Source organism: Gossypium raimondii, chromosome 2, assembly GCF_025698545.1.
Source record: "Gossypium raimondii isolate GPD5lz chromosome 2, ASM2569854v1, whole genome shotgun sequence".
In the NCBI taxonomy this organism is placed as follows: domain Eukaryota; kingdom Viridiplantae; phylum Streptophyta; class Magnoliopsida; order Malvales; family Malvaceae; genus Gossypium; species Gossypium raimondii.
In genome coordinates, this window is record NC_068566.1 from 9,968,752 (window position 1) to 9,982,966 (window position 14,215).

Below are 14,215 nucleotides of genomic sequence, written 5' to 3' on the forward strand. Positions count from 1 at the left end.
TTGAAAAACCCTAGCTTATTGTAGCTACAATTCTTTTGTAGGAGCGACAACATCGTCATCGCATTCTTATCCCTTACTTGATCCATTGTTGAATTTTGCCTATTTTTTGGGAAAAATCACCATGTCTCGCAAAAGAACTAGATCTTCCAAACCTTTGTTAAAAATCTCATTGTGATTCAAGACGATGAAGTAAAAGAATGGTTTGATTCAACCTTCAAGAATTAACCTATGATGCCAGAAAAAGGTTTCAACTTGGAAAGCAATGATAAGATGGTTGTTCCTTTTCTGATTCAAAAGATAATTGTTGCCCTCAATTGGAATTATTTTTGCGATGCACGATCATTACCCGATGAGGATTTAGTTCGAGAGTTTAATGCTAATTTGACTAAGACAAATGATATTAAAGTTCTTGTTCGCAAGAAAAATGTAGCCTTAACTTCTAATTCCATTAATGATTTGTTTAACTTACCTGATGTTGAAGAAGATGAGTACATTTCCATGATGACAAATATAAATTGGGATTTTCTTCAATAAGTGCTTAATATTGTGACAAATCTGGGATCTCAATAGATTATAAGAAAGTATGGCAGTCATTCTTGTCGAAGAGAATATCTAAAATCATTGACTAAGGTATGATTTTACTTTGTTCTATATAGTTTCATACCTATCTCACACAGTTTCACCATCTCGATGGAGTGAATAATTTTGTTGTATGCAATTATGACAGAAAGGTCTATCAATGTTGGGAAGATGATTCTTAAGGAAATCCATGATTGTGCTAAAAAGAAGACTGGAAGTGCTTACTTTCCATAATTGATAACTTCACTTTGCTTAAGGGCCCAAGTTAAAACAAAAGCAAACCTGAAGGGACCGTATGTTCAAGGTTGCATCACAACCCATGATCTTGAAAGGTTAGTGGAGAATGTCCATTAACTAAACCCACCTAAACTGAGTGAACCAACAAGACCAGAAACGAATGAGTCATCGAACGAATCCAAAATGGAAAACGAATCCAAAATGGAAGCTAACTCAGTTAGTAAGACTGAAGAAGTAGAATCAGAGTTAGAACCGAGCAATCCAGAACCAATAAAGAAATCAGAAGTCTCTAAACCAAGAGAAGAGTTGAACGCTGATGAGCCAGTTGAACCAAGTGTTGATCCTGAGTTAACTATTCCTATGCTCTCTTCTTCAAATACTGTGAAGAAATCGGAATTGTTAATTATGATGGATATGATGAAATTTATGCATAACCAACAATTTTTTTCCTGAGTTCCCAGATTATAACTTCGAGTCATATAAGGAAGATAAGAATGCAAGCGAGGATGAAACAGCAAAGGTGGAAGACTATGAGGATAACTGAAATAATTAAAAGGGGGAATTTCTTATCTTTAGTTTTTATTTTTTTTAGGTGTTTATTTTTATTTCCTAGTTAGAATTTTTGCTTTCACATAATAAAATAGCAAGCATGAATAAATAAGTTCAATGCCTCTTCAATAGAAATAAAATAAAGTGATGTGGTAATGGGAATGAACATGTCTAGGATTGGATTGTGGAGAAAGGCTTGGTACTTAAGTAGTCTTTATGACTCACCTCTCTCTTCTTGCAACCCTACCTGGTGTTCAGTTTTCATTTATTACTTTGTTTACGCTATGAGGACATTGCTTCTTTTTAAAGGGGGTAAGGCATTTCGCATGAATTTTTAATAAGGCATTTTGCATGAATTTTAAAGTATGTTTCAATCCTTTTACTTAAGTATGCTGAAATAAATGAATGTTCAGAAAGAATTTTCGTTCATAAGTATGTTCAAATGCAAGCATGACTTCTGATTTTATCTAAACTATTCGTATGTTATCTTGAGTGATGGAATGCTTGTATGATCTTTAGTCCTATGTAGTATTTGCTATGAAAATTTTTTTTCTTTAGAAATCGACATGTATGAGGGTTTAAGTGTTTAGAATTGACTTAGTAACTTTCTTGAGGCAAAATCCTAGGAGGTATAAGAATCTAATATGATATAGGCACACTTTCTTTGGATCGTTTGAGCCTTTTAAGCCGACCTTATTAATTAACCTTTGAAACTTAACTTTTGAGCTTAATGGCCTATTTATTACAAAGTACCTACATTATAAGTCACATTATCATCTTTTTTTTATTTTATCCTATTATTTTGCACCTATCTTAACTGGATTTGTCTTTGTGACCAAAGTTTGAGGAAATATATGAAAAAATGTACATGTTCTTCACAAGATCTAAAAAAAAGAAAAAAATAAATGAATGAACAAAGGTAATTTTGTTCAAAAGAATAAAAGATTTCTCAAATTCTCAAAAATAAAGAGCAAATTTTGCTCAAAGTATGAAAAATAATAAAGGTTGAAGTATGAGCTCGAAATAAGTTTGGGGATGTTCCAAAGACCCAAATTTTTTAAAGTTGTGACACAGAAAGATCCAATACAAGTTAAGGTTAAGATGATTAAACCTCAAATTCACTTATCTTTATCCGTACCTTTAGCCTAGCCCCATTACAACCTAATAAAAGACCTATTGATTGGATGATTATATCGACTACATTAGTGGAGAGAAATTACTAAGCTCAACTTATGAGGACCACTAATTAAACCTTGGGATTGCTACGTTTAGTTGATAAGGAAAGCATATTGATTAGTGAATGTTATGTATGACTTTGAAAATGCATGCAAACTATGATTCATGTTGATATTATGATGTGCTAAGTATAAAGTTTGGAAATAATATTTGCATTCGAGCTACTTATCAATAAAAAATTATTTTTGAGCATGATTTTATTGATGCATGATTATGTGCGAAGATTGATGCTACTTTATCACTTTGCAAAACCGTCTTAAAAAAAGTTGTGTTGTGCATGAACATTACTCGAGACAAGCAATGGTTTAAGTTTAGGGGTGTGTAAACTCGAAATTATATAGGGTTTTTCTATATATTTTTTCCACTTTTTTACTTAATAAATATGTTTATCTTGAGTAATTGTTATTAAAATAAGTGAATTATACTTAATTAGTAATATTGATCATGAATTTATAAAGTATGAGAAATTTTGCTTAATTACATGATTTTTGTACATATTTTATATTATTTCAAGTTAATTTATTTAATATGTGATTTTTCACTATGTAGGAGGACCATTGAAGATATGACTAATGTGTATGAAACATGGACATGGATTTTTCACTATGTAGGAGAACCATTGAAGATATGACTAATGTGTATGAAACATGGACACATAAGTTAATTCATATGGATGGCAAGACCATACAATTTGGGTCATAAGGTTGATAATTTGAACCAAGAAAAAAGGTGCTAAAAGATGGACATGTCTGCTAAATTATTGGACTAAGAAACTATCCAACAAGGGGGAACTAAAGCCCAGTTTCGACACAAGTAGATGGCTACCCAAAAGCAAGCGTTGGGGTGTTTAATTAAGGTCTTTACATTTGGAATATAATCAGAAATAAACCTAACAACTTGTTGTTGAAACCGTCCACCATGTGGCTATTAATACCCATGGTTTGAATTCAAATTGAGGAGACTTAGTCATCCCCTTTTCCTTGAAATATGGCCAGTCATGTGTGGTAGAAAAAGAAGGAATTTTGAATCTATTTTAAGCTAACTCTACCCTTACCTTCACCTATAAATACCATGCACCTATCAATTCTCAAATCATACCTCACAACTCATTTCGCTGCTCTCATTAGAATTTTCTCTACATTTCATTTCCCTTTTCCTTCTCTCGCATAGCCACCCATCTCCTTCCCATCCTTTAGCCATAAAATCTCTATCAAAAGAATTCTTTGGTTGGCTACCTTAGGAACTCCTTAGCAAAAGAAGCATTGAGCAGAACAGAGGAGCACATCAGTCAGAATAGATTCAAAAGGATGTTGAATTGAATAGAGTTTACCCTTTCCTCTTGTTATCTATTTAAATTATGTTTGCTTTGAGTTTACTATTTTTGACATCAACAATGACATTTTGAATCCTATTTGCTAAGATAATTATGTTAATTCAATAAGATCCATTTTATTCATGTTTAGCATGTTTAGGTCTCAGTCAATCATGTTTTCAATTAATATCATGATGTCTTCGATTCATACGTGATTGTGTGCACTCAGATTAGCTGAGTGATCCTAACCAGACAATGGCTAGTAAACACATAATTGAAAAGTGCAATGCTCAATTTAGATCATTAAACCCGACTAAGTTGAGGTTCGTAATATCTTTAGTTAACTCTATTGCCTTGCATAGTTTTTAGATTTATGTAATTAAACTATTGCAAACATAAATTTCCATGTGACCTTACATAAATGCTAAGAAACCCTTAGTTAATATGATCAGTAAAATGCATATTTAACTAAGTAAAAGACTCTAAAAGGACTTAATTTGGTTTCCAAACTCATGAAAGATCGAGTTTTCGTGGAAGTATTTTCAAACATTGTTATGCATGATAAAGTAAATAGAAGTTATTAATATAATTATCCTAGCCCATTTAATGTTGACTATTTTTGTTGCTAAAGTCATTCATTCTTACATGTAGGTAAATTGCATCTAGATTAGAATTGCATAGGGATCAATCTTTGCATCTAGTTAATTTTATTTAGTTTAATCATCACCATCCAAATTATTGAGTTTTTACATCAAATTGTGAATTTATAATTTTTCAAATATTTGGTTAAGTTTATACAGTCCCTGTGGAGACGATAACTTATTTTACTTATTACTTAAACGATTGTGTACACTTGCACAAACCTCGTTATAAGATGTTTAATGAACCTGGAGAAATATTTGGGCCTACCAAACATTGTTGGTAGGCAGAAGCGTAAGAATTTTTAAGGTTTGAAGGAAAGGGTGGCTAAGCAAATTAATAACTGGTGTGTTAAAACACTGTCACAAGGAAGAAATGAAGTATTTATTAAGAGTGTTTTGTAATCTGTTCCCACCTACGCTATGTCATTTTTTTTGCTTCCAATTTTTTTAAGTAATGAGATGGAATAGATTCTTAGCCGGTTTTGGTGGCAGACGCAGAAGGGGAAACAAGGCATCTATTGGTGTAGTTGGAAAACAATTATGCTTTGGGAAAGAAGATGGTGGTATGGAATTTTGGAATTTTGCCAAATTCAATTTAGCCCTTCTGGCAAAACAAGGCTGGTGACTAATGGAACATCCCAATTCTTTGTTAGCAAGGACTTTGAAAGCTAAATATTTCCCGAATACAAATTTTATGCAATAAAAATTAGGAAATTACCTTTCATATACTTGGAGAAGTGTGTAGGAAATGAAAAATATATTACTGAAGGGGATGGTCTGGAGGGTTGGCAAAGGGGACAACATTTTGATATGGTAGGATGCTTGGGATCCTGGTTTGAAGAATCACAAAATTCAAGAGTCAGTCCAAAATAATAACTTGGAAAAAGTGGCTAAATTGATAGTCCAGATCTAAGACAGTGGAAGGAGGGGACTATTACCAATTTGTTTGTAAGGGAAGAGGCTAAAGCAATACTGCTCATTCCTTTGGCAAGGTATGCGCGAGATGATTGTAGGGTCTGGAGTGGTGAACTAACAAGGGAGTACACTGTGAGAAGTGGGTGTATGAGGTTAGTAAAGGAGACTCTAAACCTAACTATAGATGATTTAGAGATTACAAAAAAATAATTTTTACAAAAATCTATGGAAAACAAATTTTCCTGGAAAAGTAAAAATTACAAATTGGAAAATCTATAACAACTACATTCCTACTCTCGCTAATCTACATTTCAAATGGGTGAGTAGTTTTGCTATCTGGTTTCGATGCAAAAATGCCTCAGAATCGCTAGAACATGTCTTTAGGGACTATCCTGCGGTTCAAGGAATTTGGAGAGTGTTAGGACTTCAGGAAACTAATGAAGAAGATAGCAGGAATTTCCAGCAGTGGATGGAGGAAACGCTTACAAGGCTAACAAGCTCACAAAGAAAGTGCCTTTTCTGTAGCATCCGGGCTATCTTGTAAAGATGAAATTAGGCGTTGCATGAAGGAATCCATCAAACAATACAGGAAACAGTACGGTTTATCTATAAATATCTAGGGGAGTAGGAAAGGGCTAATAATATCTTACATGGCCAATGAATCGAGGAGGAGTGATGGAGCCCGTCAAGAAGGGTGTCACATGAGAATATGATATACGAATTGTGCAAGTATACACATCGGTTCAAGTAATAAAGTGATGAGTTAGTATCATTCCAACGAGGATCAGATTGAGGCATAAATTTGGTCAAGTTATTATAATAAAGTGCGATTAATGCTATGGAAAAGTCAATGATAAATATGTAGTGGCAATTAGTGGAGTAATGATGTAAGCAATACGTGGAATTAATGAGTAACTGAAAATGCCGTGGCAAAAATGAGAGTATAAATTTAATGGTAATTATGAGAATTACTACAAGAATATTATGTAAAAGAACAAATAAGTAACTAATAATGATCTCGAAAAGATACTATGCAAAGAATAAGGGATATACGATGTTGATTTGGAAAAGATACTAAGAATCAACCCTTACTATCAATAATGCCTTGGCAAAATCGTATCTACTTTATTGCACAGAAGAGTTCTAAAATGGCATGACTTTCGTGAAAGTAAAACCCTAAGTTACCTTTCCCGTGTCTATAGGCTTTTTCGATATCTTGCATAGGTTTCTTCTGTATGATCATGACTCTATGTCTAGAGTTGACTACAAGTGTCTATAGAATACTTGCTCATTTCATTTAATTTTAATTCAACCAATCTAACCCTTTCGAAATTAGAATCAGTTTATAAATATGCGAACAGTCTTCTATGTCTAGAGATCGTTTGCATTTTAATTAAGAAATAAGAATAATAAACTAAAACATTAAAGTAAATTAGAGATATATTGCATCCATAAAAAAATTTAAGGTTTCATCGAAAGTAATCCCAACCCTATGAGATTTAGCTCATGGGCTGGGGAATAAAATTCCAAACCAAAATTATCTAACATTGCATTCAACTACTTTAATTCAATCTTTTAAAGGAATACTAATAAAAATAATGGAAGAAATTCAAGAAGCAACTTTCGCTTGCCCAGTCCACACTTTAGCAACACAGCGTCCTATGATGGCTAAGAACGACTGCCTTTGACTTTTTGTCCCTTGCGCAATCGAACCCTTATTCATGCCTAAGGATCTCTCTCACTCTTTCTTTGTTGTTTTTGAGGTCCCCTTCATCGGGTTTTATAGATAGATTAGGCTAGGGTCAGCTAATAGCTCTTGATTATCTTCTCCTCTTTTAGGGGGATTTATCTGGTACAAGTTTGAATTTGAATTTGAACTGAGACTATTGCGCAGAAAATGATGACTTGGTCTTCCTGGCATTGGCACGGCATCCGTGCTGGCAAACTGTCTACACTTTTCCCTGGCAAAACTTCACTCCTTTATTTCCTCGTTCCAAAACCTGTTCCTACCACACCAACACAAAAAACTCCACCACAAGCGATTAAAAGCACCAAATTCCAACACAACCCAAGTCCTAATGCAATATTAAAAATGCTAACTAAAATGTCCTAAAATGCAAAAAAAATGCACTTAAGTGCAATAAATTAGCTAGGTCTAAAGGCATGAACTATAACTCTTTTCAAGAGTTATCACACCCCCAAACTTGAGTTATTGCTTGTCCTCAAGCAAAATACATCTAAATGCATGAATGCACTCATCTTCCCTTGGCAAAAAAAATCTTATACTGCCTATCTATTCAAAAAACAATTTATACCTCCATTCTCAGCAATATTCTTTTTTCCTAAAACTGATTCAAATGTCAAAGGTTTGTTCAACAAAGGCAGTGCAAAAATTTCTCCCTAAGAATGAAATTTCCTAAGTACCCATGCATTCTCTCTTTCATCTTATAGCAAATATCTTTTTATTTACTTAGTTCATTTGTTACCTAAACAGAAGTCGTTTGCTTTAAGCTCATATCAAAATATATTATTCACATTTGCATATATTTATTCTCTCTTTTTTTTAAGTAAATTATTATTAGGGGATTTAGTATGTCAAAAAATTCTTTGACTTAACAATCACGATGGAGCATACAACGACTTGCCAAGTACTCAATCATGTCACAATTTAAACCAAAAGTCACTCGTGAAGTTAAGGCTTTTAACTAAGGATATGGATGGAGCATACAACTACCTCCTTAGCTACTCAGCCCTTTGCTACAGTGGAATTCCCTAAACTTATACCACACACTCTTACTTAGGTTCTCCTTTCTAATCAACGGCATGATGGAGCAAACAAAGTGATGCTGACCTACTTAGCAACTCTAAGCATTGGAGTGCATATTTATTTAAACAAAATGTCGTAACAATATAACTAATGTTTGGTTTCAAAAACCGCTAAGGTCATTAAAAAGATACTTACTATATTTCGAAAATCCATAAACAAATAGAGTATAGGACATCCCATATTTGGAAATCAATTTCCAAGCAACTTAGCCTAAGCTAACTTCACCCAATCCATTATTACCTATTCTAGGTCTAAAAAAATTTAAGCTCATTATCGAACATCATAAAGAAAAACTATAATTCTTATAGACAAGGCAACATTTCAATAGTTTTTATGTCATGGAAAAATATCCTATATACCAAAATGAACATACAAATGTAACCTAGATGCACAATACACACCCAAGCCTAAGGGATGCATTGTCCTCAATGCATGCAAAATCATGAACAGTATATAAAAGTATGAATATGCACACAAACGGAAAAAAAAAGTATGCAATGCATGAGAGAAAATCAAAACATAACTTCCTTGGACTATAACATTCGCACTTCATTCTACTCTTTCTCGTGGACTTGCGAGCACTGACTTTGTATCGTATCTTCCTTTTCTGTAGGTCAACTTCCTCACCTTCTTTGCTGGTCTCCATTAGTTCATTGATCAGTTGATCGATTGCTTGATCCTGTTCAGTCATGGAGATGGTTGAAGACGTCAATTCAAGATTTTTACCTTTTTCAGTGGCAATATCTGGTGCAGGGGTAGGGACATTTGTTTCTTCCTTTCCTTCTTCTACTTCTTTCTCTCATTTGGCAAAGGTTGATTTTTCTAACTCCTCCTCAATAATTTTTTATTTATCTGCAATGACTTCTGTAGTCACTGGGTCAGTTCTAGTAGCAGGTGGAACTGGATCTTTTCCGCACTCATTAAACAAGAACAAAGTAGCAGGGAAAGTAGGAAATTCTGGCATAGGTTTCGAAAAAAATTTTGGGAGGGATATTCTTAATGCCAAATCCCTATCTTTCACATACGACCAGTACTGAGCCTGGCGTTCATTACTCTGTTCCAACTTTTCCATCATCTGGTATTGTTGCACCTCAAACAAAGACAACCTTTGTTCTAACTATTTTAGAAAAATCAAGATTTCCTGGTCATGAGAGGCAGGAGATGTTGTTGTGGGAATACCTGTGGTAGGGGAAGCTTGGCAAAAATTACTCGCTTTATCCCACCCTTATTGGGGGTAACGTCCTCAGCATCAACTAAAGGCACATTTTCCATCTTACATGGGGCAGAAATAAAGGAAGGAAAATTCAAAATCTCGACATTCTTATCAGCATACCTATGGACCTCTTGGAAGATAATCTTTCCTACATTTTTTTGTCTTCCTAGTAGAATAGAATGCAATAGAAACATTCTTTCTTTTGACATAGTCATGTTATGTGTAGATGGCATAAGACGACTCCTTAAAAACTAGTACCACACCTTTCCAATTGGTTTTAATGTAGCTTTTTCAACTGTGTAACACACTTGACTTGAAATAATCCACTTCGTTCCTTCAACGCATAAATCCTCTAATACTTTTGCCAACCCCTCCGGTGTTATATCCTCGGCAAATTCAGAATGCTCATCCCTAACTTCTTCGATGCTGAACAGGGCATTAATATGGTCTTTGTTGAATGAAAAAAAATTACCCCGCACATAAATTAAGGGAGAATTTGGGGAATTTACATGAGCGTAAAACTCTTACCACTTTACCCAAAACATCCCCTGGGTGTAGACAAAATTGCTCCAATTGTACTTTTCTACAATCGAGGATATTGATTCATCGTACCCCATGTGGGGTTCATCTTTCAATAAAAATCCCTATTTAAACCAAAATGGCCATTTTAGAATATTAGTTGAATACCTTGTGGCTGCAACAGCATTAAAGAATATCTTTGGGTAGGGCACCAGTGCCCAAAGACTCTATTTTTTTAGAAGTACTCCTTACACTATCCATGAACAAAAGGTTAGGGAAACAGAAAAACAAAATAATGGAGTAAACAAAAAATAACATAGAGTTTGAAGACGAGAGGACTGTAAAAATGTGAACTTTGTGAGAAGTGGGAAACGTGAACCAGTTGAAGAAAATAAAAAAGGGATAATGATGATAGTTTTTAAGGAATGGGAAACGTGAAGGAGAAGGGATATGATGTGGAGGAAAAGTTAAAAAACGAAAAAGACTTTTAGGGGAAAAAATGAAATAATCGAGCCCTACATTGTGGGCTTTATACTTTGGGTTTCCCAATATTCACTAAATGCAACATCCTAAAAATCTTTCCTTTGGATTTTTCTAACCAGTCAACTCTTTGATTAACACCTCATCATTCAGTTTGTCATGGCATAACATTTCTTTGTAATGCTGCAGCAAACTGCTGCTCTGTATACACTAACAAATCCTACTTCTTTTATTCTACTTCTATTTATAATAATAATAATAGAAATGAAATTTTATTAAAAATAAATAGAATAAAAATAAAAATAGCAATGGGAAATAAAACGAAAAAGCTACTTATTAACAAAAATTCAAACATCACGAAGGCTAACGCTTTGCTCGCTTTGCTAGTCACACTCTATAGAAGCAGTCCGGTAATGTTTCAAGCGTTGTCCATTAACCTTGAATGTAGTGCATATTCTTATGCCTTTAACAACATCATGTGAATACACTTGAATTATTTCAAAAGGTCATAATCTTCGAGATTTTAACTTACTAGGAAATAATTTGAGCCTGAAATTAAACAATAATATATGCTGTCCTAGTTCAAATTGCCTTGGTAGAATTCTGGCATCATGTTATCACTTGGTTCTTTTCTTATACAAACGAGCATTCTCGTATGCTTGTGTTCAAAAATCCTCCATCTCATCCAATTCTAGCAATGTCTTGCTGCCAACAGCAACCCAATCCATGTTCAGTTTCTTAATCACCCAAAACACTTTATGCTCAAGTTCAACAGGTAAATGACATGGCTTACGTAAACAAGTTTAAAATGTGACATCCCTAGTGATGTTTTAAATACAGTTCGGTATGCCCATAGAGCTTATCCAATCTAGTAGACCAATCCATTCGAAATGGATTCACCATTTTTTCCAGAATTTGTTTAATTTCTCTATTAGAGATTTTAGCTTGGCCATTCGTCTAAAGGTGATATGCCATGGCAATTCTATGTTTCACCCCATACCTACGCAAGGCATTGGCCATCAGTTTGCAATCAAAATAGGATCCCTCATCCTCAATAATGGCTCTCGGTGTACCAAATCATGTGAAAATGTTCTTATGCAAAAATTTCAATACCAACTTAGCATTATTAGAGGATAGGGCTATTACTTCTACCCACTTAGTAACATAGTCTACTGCCAAAAGTATGTATAACTTGCCTACAAATGGTGGAAACAAGCCCATAAAGTCTATTTCCCATACATCAAACAGTTCAATCTCAAATATATTTTGCAGTGACATTTCCTGTCTCCTAGGCACATTTCTTGTTCTCTGACAACGGTCCTACGACTTATAGAATTCATGAGCATATTTAAACTTAGCCAATAGAATCCTGATTGGAGTACCTTGGCAGCTATTTTTATCCCTCCAAAAATCTCCTCTATATAGGGCTAAGTGACAATTTTGTAAGACATTTTGCATCTCATCGTTGGGGACAGACTTCCGAATTATTTAATCTGCACAATGCTTAAATAAGAATGGTACATCCCAATAGTACTGTTTGGCATCGTGAAGAAATTTTCATTTTCTTTGAGCATTGAAGTCAGGTGGCATTACACCACTTATTAAGAAGTTAACTATGCCAGCGTACCAAGGTAATGCCTTGGAATTGAGAAACTGTTCATCTGGGAATTCTTCCTTAATATATTTCTTGCTTTTATCTTCATTCCTTAATTCTACTCTTGAAAAATGGTTAGCCACTTGATTTTTGGTTCCCTTTCGATCTCTAATTTCCAAATCAAACTCTTGTAATAAGAGTATCCACCTAATCAATCTCAGCTTGGCATCTTTTTTTTGTACCAAGTACTTGATAGCCGAGTGATCTATGTAGACTGTGACCTTTGTTCCTACTAAATAAGAATGGAATTTGTCAAATGCAAAGACCACTACCAGTAATTCCTTCTCCGTAGTGGTATAATTAAGCTGAGTCTATGTCAACGTCCTACTAGCGTAATATATTGCATGTTGTACCTTGTTTCTGCTTTGACCCAAAACTGCTCCCAGAACATAATTACTGGCATCGAACATAAGTTCAAAGGGAAATATCCATTCTAGAACAACCACAATCGGTGCTATTACCAATCACTTCTTAAGTTCCTCCAAAGCCTACAAAAATTGATCATCAAAATTAAAAGGTTTATTCTGTTCAAGTAAAGTACACAAAGGTTTAGATATTTTCGAAAAATCCTGGATAAATCTTCTATAAAAACCTGTGTGTCCTAAAAAACTTCTAATACCCTTAACACTTGTAGGAAGTGGCAATTTTTTTATCACTTCTATTTTTGCTCTGTCCACTTCAATTCCTCATTCTAACACCCTATGTCTCAGGATAATCCTTCACGGACCATGAAATGCCATTTCTCTCAGTTTCATACTAGATTTGTTTCTTCACAACGACATAAAACCATCTCCAAATTTCTTCAGCAATCTTCAAAATCATTTTCGAACACAGAATTCTTCCATAAAAACTTCAAGAAAATTTTCCACCATGTCCGAGAATATGGCCACCATGCAGCGCTAGAAAGTTATCAGGGCATTGAATAACCCGAACAACATCCGCCTGAATACGAAAGTTCCATATGAACACATGAAAGTTGTCTTCTCTTGATCTTCAGGTGCTATAGAAATATGATTATATCCTGAATAACCATCTAGGAAGCAATAAAAAGCCTTACCAGCTAATCTATCCAACATTTGATCGATAAATGGCAAAGGGAAATGATCCTTCCTAGTTGCCTTGTTAAGCCTGTGGTAGTCCATACACACTCTCCATCCCGTAATAGTATGAGTCTGTATGAGCTAATTATTGTCATTACTTACTACCGTGACACCTCTTTTCTTGGGTACACATTACACAGGACTTACCCACGAGCTGTCAGAAATTGGGTAAATAATGCCAGCATCAAGCCACTTGATAATTTCTTTCTTGACAACTTCCTTCATAATTGGATTCAATCATCTCTCTTGTTCAATGGATTTGCTATGGAAATCTTCTAATAAATTTTGTGCATACAAAATGTAGGGCTAATTCCCTTTATCGGCAAGGGTCCAACCCAGTTCTCTTTTAGATCGTTGTAACACTTCTAACAACCTATCCTCTTGCTCATGTGTTAGCTTAGCAAAAATTACAACTGGAAAAGTGTTGTTATTTCCCAAATACGCATATTTCAAATGTTGTGGCAGAGGCTTTAACTCTAGAATGAGAGATTCCATTACAAATGGTTTAGGAGGTTTAAAAGATCATTCTATTAAATCCAGGGATTCAAATTTCTTCCCTGGCTTATGCATTATCTGTTGGGCTTCCATAAATTCACCAAGCCCTTCAAAACTTACTATGTCACCTTGCTCCATAAAATCATCTTCACTGTCAGAATTGTTGTAGCAAAATTTTACGAATTCATCCTCTGCTGCTTTTATCAAGCCAATGGTGTGACATTCCTCATTCTCATTCGTGCATTTTAACGAATTAAACATATTAAAAGTAACATATTGATCATTCACTATCATGGTTAGCTCGTATTTCTGTACATCATTTAAGGTCCTGCCAGTAACAAGAAACGATCTTACAAGAATAATTGGTACATCATGGTTAGCTTCACATTCTAAAATAAGAAAATTTGCTGGAAAGATAAATTTATCCACCCTTACCAATACATCTTCAATTTTACCTT